The sequence below is a fragment of the Panulirus ornatus genome, chromosome 24 (genome assembly GCF_036320965.1).
Source record: "Panulirus ornatus isolate Po-2019 chromosome 24, ASM3632096v1, whole genome shotgun sequence".
Classification (NCBI taxonomy): Eukaryota; Metazoa; Arthropoda; class Malacostraca; order Decapoda; family Palinuridae; genus Panulirus; species Panulirus ornatus.
This window is the reverse complement of record NC_092247.1, coordinates 2,508,636-2,520,867: the sequence shown is the minus strand read 5'-3', so window position 1 is coordinate 2,520,867 and position 12,232 is coordinate 2,508,636. Positions and strand designations below refer to the sequence as shown.

The following is a 12,232-nucleotide window of genomic DNA, read 5'->3' as shown; positions in this document are numbered from 1 at the left end:
GCTTTCACAAGAAACCGCATCCAAACACTGTATACAACAGCTTAAGTCAGGTATTACACTCTAGGAAACATTCCGTACCTGTAGGGAACACGCGACTCATGACCCACCAACAGGATGGATGAGTTTTGCCCGGACAGGCTACCGCGTAGATCACCTGTTTTCGTCTCTTCCCTGCAGTATAATAAGCACACGTATGCCAGTAGATGGCCATTCCTCCTGGTTGTTATGGAGGAAGATCTATGGCCATCAGTATATTGCCCTATAGCCATCAGCATCTCTGCTTCCAGTACCAGGGGTAAAAAATTAACACTCCTCTCCCAAGATAGAGCTAATGTGATCGAGGAATTATTCAAACAAGTTTAATGAATGCATCTCTTTGCTGTTTTTTGATTCCTGTAATGATCAGCTAATCGTTCAAATCACATAACTACTGTTGATACAGCACCAATTTTTCTTTTTATTGTCACATCAATGTCGCTATCTGGGATTATAAGACTTAGTTAAGGTGCTAGAAAACAATTATAAACTTATGGAGGTTTCTCTCAGTCATTCCTGTATCAACTCCGTACAATGACACTTGGTTTCTTTCTGTTCCTTGTGTAAAATCTACATATGAAACAGAAAAAAAAAAAGCGTTCCATCAATGTATTTGTCATAGATGTTGTAGGGGAAAATAATAAACATGAAATCATTTTGAATAATTTGAGAAAGATCTCTTATTGATGCAGCATACTATTCGATCTACATACAGAGTAGGCGATCCTTCACAGGTGTGAAGCCCATTCATGCTATGAATATCTTGGATTCGTTTTACAACCTGCATGCATTCTTTATGCGCTGGAAGGGATATGTTAGAGTGAGACAAAACCTCGTTATTTGTATCATCAGTTACATCGGGCTGAGAAAACTCTCCACAATTTAGTATGAAACCGATTACATTTTTCGTTATGTCCTTATGTATTATATTAGATAATTCCCCGGAGTTTTACTTCTAATGTCATGAGCGACATCATTCTCATATCGTCTCCATCAAGTACGCTATATCAGGCTTTCCCAGACATACATGATCACATACTGATTTTTTCATACTTGAACGTGGTTTCCCGCGTAAGCAAGGGAGCGCTTAGGAACAGACGAAGCAAGGCCGCATCTGCTCCCATTCATTCTCTATCTGTCATGAGTAATGTGCTGAAGCCATAGCTTCCTATCCACAACCTGGGATATGAGAAACGGGGTTAGTTCCGCACGTTATAAAGGGATTTTGTAACTATGATAGGTAATACTCTACGCTTGTTACACGTCGTGTTATCCAATTCCTCCCCTTCCGGCTGCTTTTCATTCATATCGATACTATACGCACGCTGCTAACAACACCTGTATGTTTACCTGCTCATCACCAAGCTATTATGATAAATTTCGACGTAACAGACTCCAGACACTGTGCTGGGCATTCCACTTCTTACTATTACAACCGTTTGCATATGCTGACTAACAAAACAATTGAAACGTTTTAAACTCATCACTTCCTCCAAATTAATTCATTGCAAACAAGACTACAGGTAGTCTTACCTTACCCCTGAAATAGCCAGACACCATTCACAACTTGGAGGATGATCTTCAAGATGATAAGGTATTGTCATACTCTTATAATCTTATCCTGGATAGTCTCTGATACAATCCTCACTTCCAAATTGGCTGATAATTGAACATAATTACGTTATGTACGATACACCTCGTCTAGGGAAACTTTGTCCTCTCTAGAAGTGCAATATCTAATGAATTGGAATTCAGTCTCTCCCTCCTCTCATGGTTTTTATCTTAACTTTGCACGGACATGCAATTTTCTAATTCCATTTTCCATTATCATACAGTAAGCAAATTCACATCCTTGCACCCACTGCCAGCATCACTTCTGTGATACCAACACAATATTACATGAAACAGACTATTATAACATTCTGTCATAATGACTCTACCAGTAGAATTTACAGTTTCCTCTACTTTGCATTCAGCGAATGCTATATATAACAAGATTTGAGTTCTACAGTTTTGCTGAAAACCTAAAACAATTCTCACTGCTCCACTTTGTATGACGGTCAAGTTTTTGAATGGTCTTCTTGTTGTACATAAGACTTATAAGTGCTGCATAATCAAATGCGGAAAATATGATGGTAAAATCCCTCAAAGTGAAATTCCCGTTTCATTTCCTTATCATACCAGAATATTCCGAGTTTTAAAGTGCCCTTTGCATGTATATCCAAGTTTTAAAGTGCCCTTTGTATATATCTCCAAGTTTTAAAGTGCCATTTGTATGTACATCCAAGTTTTAAAGTGCCCTTTGCATGTATATCCAAGTTTTAAAGTGCCCTTTGTATATATATCCAAGTTTTAAAGTGCCATTTGTATGTACATCCAAGTTTTAAAGTGCCCTTTGTATGTATATCCAAGTTTTAAAGTGCCCTTTGTATGTATATCCAAGTTTTAACGTGCCCTTTGTATGCATATCCAAGTTTTAAAGTGGCCTTTGTATGTATATCCAAGTTTTAAAGTGCCCTTTGCATGTATATCCAAGTTACTCTGATGTTTCGTGTACACACACGGTAGGAAGAGCATCGTAGTCTTTTGTGTGTGAAACAATACGGAGCTCCTGACAAGGGATTTCCAGAAATGCCCAATGCTATTGAATATTTTCATGATATCGTAATAAATCGATTACTAGACATTTCCTGTCATTTGCCATAATAAATGTTACATCTGTATATGAACAAATACTCATAACTGTATACCTATGGGTATGTCCGATGAACGTCAAAAGTGAAACACACACTCACTGTTGTCTCGGTAGATCTGGTGATTGCGACTGGGAGGGCAATATCCTAATGCGTGTGGTAGCTCCTCTTTACAGTAAAAACTGTAATTCAACAGTGCATACAGTGTTACACACGTAAAAGAGATATAGTATCACGTCATTGGATGAGTTGCCATATAGAAATAGAACAAATTACAGGGTGTGAGAATATACCACATAGCATAAGAATATTTCATATATTTGTTATCGTTATATTATTGATACACGCCTCTGATAGTGAAAAGGCATGAAGTTTTCCTTCACGTTCGAGATGTACCATTGAGGTTTTGAAACAAGTGTTGAGCTCCACAGCTTGCTCACCGTACCCACGATGAGTATAGAACCTGCGTCAGCGTCTCTCTCTCTCTCTCTCTCTCTCTCTCTCTCTCTCTCTCTCTCTCTCTCTCTCTCTCTCTAAACAGAAAAAGGATGATTGGTTAACAACCGACTGGATCAACCGTCTTCGCGCTAAATAATCAATTTCGAATTTGATAGCGAAGGAAAGCATATATTAGATAACTATTCTGGTGAACTTGTAACCCAGCAAGAAAGTCTTCAGTAGTGTCTGTGGTTAATTTTGGTGCATTTAAAGCAAGTACGACATTATGCATAATCCAATCACAGAATGAGTACCTTTCATATACAGGTTATGCGTTATATCTAATCTGTTGGGAAGGACAATATTATTGGGTGGTTAATTTTATCATTTCATCATTTTGTTCAAATACTTCTTCCTGCAGCTGTGACCCCATTTAGCCTGCGAGGTATGGAAGCCACCAACTCGGCAGTAACGTCTCGTCCAGCAGGGCCTGGGAGCTGCTCCTCCATGCCTTTAAGGCACTGATGGTGATCCCGGTTTGGTATATTTCAAGTCCTGGCTGCCCAGACGTGCTCAACAGGCTTTAAGTCTCGGGATGTGGTTGGTTGTGGAAACACAGTTATCTTAGAATATGGCCTAAACCATACCTAAACATCCAGACGTGTGTGGAGTGACATTATATCAAAGGAAAAGTGTTCTTCCTCAGGTAATAGCAATGCACTCACTGATGGAAGAGGAACCTTCTCCAATATTTCAATATACTTCAGGTCGGTGAACCAGCCCGGGCCATTACAAGCCAATATAAAGTACTTGCATCCATCCAAACATGTGTTGGCTCCTGCTACACACCACAGGTTGTGCTTCATATGATAAAACTATAAATAAGGATTAATAATCGATCAATGAACTTTCATATAACTGACACACAAACAAACAAACAACCTGAACTAGCAAAGGAGAGAGAGAGAGAGAGAGAGAGAGAGAGAGAGAGAGCCCTTATTTTTTTTTCTGCCTAACGTATATTGTATCAGCTTTGGGTCCACCACTGCATACTCTTCACATCACAAAGGACTACCTGGTCCCATAAACTACTTGATTTGTTGGCATACTACCACTACATACCATATTCTGGCCCTCCTATTAGAATCACTTGATATCTATCATGTTGCTGGTACGCGACCATGGAAACTCCCTGGGGAGCGATGCCTGTTGCATCCAGTTTGAGCGGGTGCACCGCAGACCAAAGTCGTTACGAATGCTGACAGTTGTGGCAAGGGTACAGCATTAAGGCCGCTGCTATGATCTGGATAGGGTAAATAAGGGAAATAACAAAGCCAATAATAACAATATGTGGCCCTGGACACTGCCCTGAACCCGTCCACCGAGCAGTTCCTGTGATGTTGAAGTCCTCATTGTGAAGGCTCCTCATTGTGATGTTTCCATGGCGAATGATAGTAATGTTCGATTACTGACTCTTGACTTGGTTTACACGCTGCATTGTGTCGAGTTCCATAAGCGTAGTAACGAAACTGTGAACCTTATCACGTGTCGGAACATCTATGTTATATTTCCAACACGAAGGATTACAAGAATGCCATGCAATTTTTCATGATCCTATTATTACAAATTTCAAATACCAATAACTATTACAGACGAACAGAATATCCATAATGGGTGATATACTCACAACCATGTATCATTTTCGTATATGGCAACTCCTCCCCTTTGATGGATACGTCACAATGTTGACGTAACAGGGATATAACGTGAAATATACCGCTTCTCAACGGTAATGCTAAAACGTTATATCGATTTCCTATTTCGATGGAAATAAACTATAAAGTAGGACTGCCCTAACCACTGGGAAATTTGTCTCACATTCATGTTTACCATCACTACCGAGACAACACAAGTCGTATTGATCACTTCGAAATTCATCAGACCCACGCGGTAACATCTTATACTATGTAGCACATCAAACCTGTGTTCCAGAACACTTCAACTTACGCTAATCTGAAACATTCTGAAATATATCATTCCTTTGTTTATAGTCTCATTACTAAATACAAGGCCTAACCCACAACATGGTTCACTCGAAGCATTTAAAGTTTCCTCTCCTTCAGCTTATGTTTTTATCCCATAAAACCATCAACAATGGTTGCAACCAAAGTGTCTCCCGGAATTTTGTACCAAGGTACTATATTCGTCATCATGTTAAAAGGGTTGTAGTAGGAACACTTTAAACTGAGTAGAACTAAATTCCAAAATTTCCTGAATATCTCCCCCAAAGAAAACTAAAATTTCCAATCAATACTATTCAGCACTAAGTCAGCAACCTGACGAAAACTCAAAAATTTATACCCTTAAAAAAGAAAAAAAACCCCTTTAATTTGTCCCATCAAATCTCCGTTTTGGGTCAACGAAAGACTCACACGTAAACCAAGTTATTCGAGCTCTTTATAATGCTAATAATGAAGCATCAACAAGTATATGTAATAATAAAACATCACATGTAATATGTAACACTACTTACGTCATATGTCGTTTTCTCAGTCTTGCGACGATCAGCGAGCTCTCACATACCTGAAGAAATACATAAAAGCGAATTAATATGCAGGAAAAAAGTATACTAAAATCGAATGATTTATGAACAGGTACTTAATCAAACTACCTCAACGTTGTCATGTGTCACTGATACATGAACAGCGAGGTGTGGTCAATAGCTCACCTTGACATGCTGAAGGAGGACACACCACGTCAGGTCCAGCCAGGAGCATCACATGTGAAAGACGAAGCTGCCAACAGAAACATCTACATTAACTCCACACCAGTCATCATTAAAGCATACGGTCATGTAACATAATATCTAATTTTTCCTGTAAATTCATTTTCTTCTTGGTTATTGAGCTTTAAGTTTGATAAGGTGAAAGGACAGCTATTGTCTCCTACGATACACCATGACCATAACAAGGTTAACAGGACCTGAATAACATGAATATTGCAGTGCAATGCAAGAGATTATCTTTTCTTCCAGGAAGAACAGTTACCAGTCACATCACAAACAAAGCTGATGCTTTTGTTAATGATAAAGTAATTCTCAACGATCTGATTTGTGTAAACTTATTTCCAATTATAAGGCAAATCATTTTGTGACTATATTCATTAACTTTTAACAAAAGACACGTGTGATAGCGTAGCCCAATTGGTTTCAACTTGCTCCAAACGTTTTCTGCCAGACAAAAGCACAAAGATAATTTCACTTTCTATCGTTTTCATCGCCATTACCTGTGAAAACTATTTCGAGAATTATGCAAGTCGTAACAATCTGAAGAGCAACGAAGCATTTAGAATCTTGATTCGTTTTCGTCAGGATGAAGAAAACTAAACTTTACAGCTTCGTTGTATGCAACAGTAATGCCACCAGCGACCCTACGTCAGACCATCGACAGAGTCGATTGCTTGCCATACCCAGTTGACACACTGGACAATCTATCGCTTATTATAATACTCGAGGCATCCAACTGCTTCACTCATCCTACCGCATACCAATTTAAAGACATTCCAAGATTTGAAACGAGAATTATGATTATTTTTCTTTTGTCTTGATCAGTGCCCTCTATAGTTACCTAACACAAAACAGTGGTATGCATCAAAACATTATTACTTTCTATTTTGTGGTAAACAACTTGTGTGATTCTACACTCTTTTACTCACTACAGAAGGCTACACTAGCCTCAGCACCAGTTAGTGTTTGCGTACATCGGCCTTACGACGCTATATGCCTACACAAGCCACATTTCACTATTCACCATGGAAACTATACGGTCAAAGTGAAACGCCAGTGTGAAAACAAAACATTCAAGTCTCTCTAAAAAAAAAAAATACTACAGATTGTTGCTGACAAAACTATTCAAGTTGTTGACATAAGTAACAACATAGTGGACTAAACCTGTGCATTAGGAACAAGATATATGATGCTCTGTTTAGCCACAACACCGATATGTAGCAACATGCAGACTTCCAAGTAGTGTTCTGCACTGGTCATCACAATTCGACAGTGTTTATGATCTGGATCACATTACAAAAAGAAGGAAGATTTAACCTTAGGCCATATCACTGAGATATCTACAGTCCTTAAACAAGACAAAATCCATTTTGACTAAGTGATATGAGGGCCACGACCTGCTATGCAGAAGAGGAAGTTTATGATTCGTATGTTTACAGCTACCAAATTAAACTTAGATTTATTCCCTCACAAAATTTTACAATCTCTGGGTAGTTGAGCAACACATGTGGAAAAAATGCAGCGCCAAACATCTCAAATCATGTGATCACCCCGTTTCCCGACACTGCCACGCAGCGCAACGTCAGAAAAAAAAAAAGAAAAGAAAACGAAGAAACGAACTCTAGCCATAACAATAATATTTCAAGCCTTCAACATCTGTTCCAGAAAGTCTTCCTAAATCTTTACGACAAATGCAGATCAAATTAAGCACTGTAATGGCCTTTGCAATGACGAGAGGACAAAACCCTGGTAGCTACCACCCTATGCAGGCGCACAAACTCGGAACAACTTGCCAAAAAGTGTCACACTTTGCTGGATTAGCCAGTAAACACCGTGTGCCTCAGGCGACTTAGGGTTCTCGTCTGGCTCTCGTGGAGCTTGGGCTGCTAACCACAACGCCCTCGTAAGCAGTTCACTCTTCTTGGCCCAGAAAAACAATAAGCCGGCCACAGGTTTGGCCACCTCTGATGACACAAGTGCGATTCAAATGAAAAATCGCAAAACCAAATATAACTGAATACTCGAACCACCATTCGGTATGATACCAACAACCAAACTCCAACCTACCTACATCCGTTTCGAGAAGCAGTGGTTATGTTTTCCAAATGCTACTATGATATTTTGAGACGAAAATCATTCAGTATCCAAAGGTAATTTCAGTGGATAAATCAAAGAGATTACAATGTTTGTCAAGCAAGTCAAACATTTTGTATCACCCCATACTTACCCTCTTCAAAACCCTTCACATTGTCAGTTAAAAAACCGAGAAACAGAACATTTTTCCATAGATGTTTAACTACAACACTATATTACGAATCCATAAGCAGTCATTTCAGAAACTTTCGGTGCAAGGCTAAAACAGTGATCTACAAAGGAAAAGAGAAATAGAAAGTTCATTCCGGATATACAGACGTACAACGGGGATTTGAATGTATGGAAGCGAGCAAAACAGACGAACCCACACCTACCGTTGAATTAAGTTAGCAAGGCATTGGTGATTTCTAGTTAGGACTTTTCATATTCAGAGAATACTTTAGTAACCATATATTTCTCAGCTTTATATCACTTACAAAAACAGATATACGAACGAACTCGGCAGAAGCCGAGAGCACACTGAAACTGTCAAGCGATAATTAGCAAATTTACCGGTATTGCCACAACCTAATACTTAATATCCCTTCGTCACATTATACATGGATAAGCTACGGTGTCTCTACAATCGTTTACTCACCTCTTTGTAATTACAGTGGTTAGCACGACCCTGAAACTCACTACGTGATTCTCACAACACAGTAACTTCCCGGTACGAGAGCTGCTGCAGCAGCAATGAGGATCGTCTAACATGAACAGGCTGACGACAGCTTTGGTTCCGAAGTCCCGGGTGAACCTCTTTATGAAGCGATTCGAAGCGTAGGTTAGGCTTCTGTCTTCAAAGGTGATGGTAGTGTCTCATTACCGTGTTACCAGAAAAATTATGATAAGATTTCCATACGGATCTTTTTTCTTTTATGTTTAAGGCTCCAGTCACGGGCAACAGTCCACATCAAGGCCGGGAACTAATCGTAATATAGAGAAAATTATGAAACGGAAAAAAAAGAGTGACTTACATGATACATTAATGGATCTGGATAAAGACTATATTAAGATTGCCATAGAGGCTATATGGAAGGTGCTACGAATGTGCTTGTTGCACTGTGGAGATTTTATAGGGAGAGCAAGGAAGAAAGAGAAGTAATTAGTTCCAAGTGAAAGTGGATCTGCGTCAAGGTTGTGTGTTATGATGGTTGTTTAATCGGTTCAAGGATGGGTTGTTTAGGAAGGTAAATGCAATGGTCTTGGAGATAGTGTGTGTGTGTGTGTGTGTGTGTGTGTGTGTACAGGATGCTGAGTGGGGAGGAGGAAGTGAATCAATTGCTGTTTGCAGATGACGCGGCTTTGGTGACAGACTCGTGAGAGAAACTGCAGAGGTAGATGTCGACTCTGGGAGGGTGTGTTAAAGGAAGAAGTTGAGAATTAATGTGAATAGTAATACGAAAGTATGCTTTAGCAGGGAATGGACATGATGATGTAAACTATATTGAATCTCTGTGGGGAAGGGTGTACTGAGAAGTGTGTGAATGGAAAGGTCACTGTGTTTTGAGGGCAAGGTGGGCATTTCTGATGCAAATTAGTTCCAGTGGGCTCTGAATATAAAAGAAGGGAAAAGGGTTTAAGTGTTGATGATGAAACCTCTAAGGATAATACGTGGTACAAAGGATGAGAGAGTAAGGGATGTGTGTGAGTAAACAGTGTACAGCTGAAATAACTGGCAAAGATTGACAGAAATACTTTAAACATATGGAGAAGATAAGCGAAGAGTGACACTCAGGATGTATACCTATGCATTTCAACGCATACACATATATACATACACAGACATATACATATATACACATGGACATAATTCATACTTGCTGCCTTTATTCATTCTCGTCGCCACCCCGCCACACATGAGATGACAACCCCCTCCCCCATATATATATATATATATATATATATATATATATATATATATATATATATATATATATATATATATATATATCAAATTCTTTAGGCCTTTCGAAATGCTGTTCTTTTCCATGTTACGGTACATAAATCCGCCAGACAAATATTTTGGATGGACTAGCTGGAAAATTCTCAACCAAGAGTCACCATTCTTGGCTCTTGTTTTGCCTTTGGTTCATAATGGAGGGTCCATGTATCCTCGCCGGCTACAAATCTCTACTTAAATGTTTCGAGGATCTCTTAGCTTTTTTAGTAGCAGGTCCATGAAAGCTTACTTCCTGGAGTGTTGTTATATAGAATGCCTTATAACCCGCCACTTCCCGTATATCCTTCGTCTTATAACTGACTACACCATCTAGGGACACGCGTTTCCGCATGATGATTTTGCTTGGTACGTTCTATGGAAGGTTTAGAGACACTTTCTTATGAGAAGTCAAACTATACAGTTCACCTGATGAGTTACCAGTTATCACTAAGTAAAACTTAATACTGAATGGTTCTTACTGTAAGGTTGTTCTGATGGTAAAATCTTTTTTTTAGTTATAAATAATTGAATTGATTTGCCATATTCAGCAACAATTATTAAGTTTCTCATGAACTAACTGGAAACTCTGATGAAAACAATTATATTTTAGAATCATGAGTCGTATAGAATGTTGTTACTATTTTGTAGTGAGATATCATCCTTCAATGGTGCCTCAGTGAGTGTTGTCATTTCAATAAGTCCTTCCTGAATACATAACCATATACTTTTAGCAACTAAGAATATATGAGTATTTCAAACACTTACCTTAAACCATGGTTGAGGTGACCACTTGAGAAAGAATCCCTGAATACCATTTGAGGATCTTTCCCCACGTACGCGAGGGTCAAGAATGAGAAATAATATAACTTTAAGCCAAAATGCAGCTCAGCTCTCCCTGCATAATGGCACCTGGACCACACATAAACATGACCCACTACCATAAAAGTGCGTCCTTACCCATGACTTACATACCTTTCCTTCCTACCTTCATCTGATTCCAAATTTCCACCTTAAAACTTTGTTTATATATAAGAAGGAAGATGCTTGAGTTTCACTGTCGGAATGAGTATTCTTATCTGCATTAACAAATTTAGTTTCTTTCATTCATTCTACCATACATTTGTCAGTTCTTGATGTTTTACGTTCAATCAGGATGCCCAAAAAAGTTTTACCTAAGCGACTAAAATTTGATTACACTCCCAGATTATGAACTGGCATATTTACGTTGTTATTAATTCCAAAAGAACCACTGGACCATATACGCTTCATAATCTTTCATTATGAACAGCAAACGATATAAGTAATGAAATTGAAACATTCACAATTCATTGAAATTATGTAATGATACATTTGTGGCGAACTTTATATAAAGAACCACACACATGCCCTCTGTACCATAGTAGTTTTAGTCTGGGTCGCCCAGTGGAGCACTGGGTAAAACACTCATACACCACAACTTTTTGAATATAATGCTGAATGTGGATATCACATTAAAAATGCAACTAAGATGATAAGTCTCAAGTTATCATTTATCAAAGAGATAATCTTATTGTGATACATATTGACACTTCATCAGCCTGACGGGTTACTATTGAATATATCTGCATCTTCGAACGCCAAGGTGACACATCTGTACCGCTCGTTCTCGCTGAGTTATGGGGTCGTTTCACTACCCAGTATGACAGTGTTGGCAGGATGGCAGTTGTAATGTCTTACCCCAGAGCCACAGCCACAGCCATCCACACTATATCATACACTAATATAAAACGATGACTCTGTCTTTAAGTATTTCACTTAAGATCTTGGTTAATATTACTTGCACAATTGGGAAATGATAGAAACAATAAAGTTGGGAGTGAAATTCTGGATGAGAGAAGTTCCTTACAAGTTAAGAACAGTAAAATGAAGGCACACCCGGAGACCTGTTAAGCCTCCTTTACAGAAAGAATCTAATCAACATTTATATTGGAAAAGTTAACCTCCTTGTTGACTTTAGGCTTTTTAATAATACCCGTGGAATAGACCTGCCTTGTAAAAGTTGGTCTCTGAATGAATGGTAAAGTGATAATCTTGGGTTTATGTGTATCTTTTCGATCCGTTCCACATTTGAAAAGAGGTAAGTCTTCTATCACAGCGAGCATCAGTAATATTATAAAGTCACATGAGCCGATTACCACTGTAGTGAACTGAATATGAGAGGAGGCCAGT

The 12,232-nt window shown here is 38.7% G+C and overlaps 1 long non-coding RNA gene across 1 annotated transcript; it reads right to left on the bottom strand.

Moving 5' to 3' along the window:
- Window positions 1–5,692: 5,692 nt before the first annotated feature.
- LOC139756967 (uncharacterized) lies at window positions 5,693–8,782 on the bottom strand. Its single transcript, XR_011714468.1, has 3 exons — window positions 8,684–8,782; window positions 5,896–5,962; window positions 5,693–5,750 (listed from the first exon to the last, which is right to left on the bottom strand). It is a non-coding gene; the product is annotated as an uncharacterized lncRNA (long non-coding RNA).
- Between the last annotated feature and the right edge of the window lie 3,450 nt (window positions 8,783–12,232).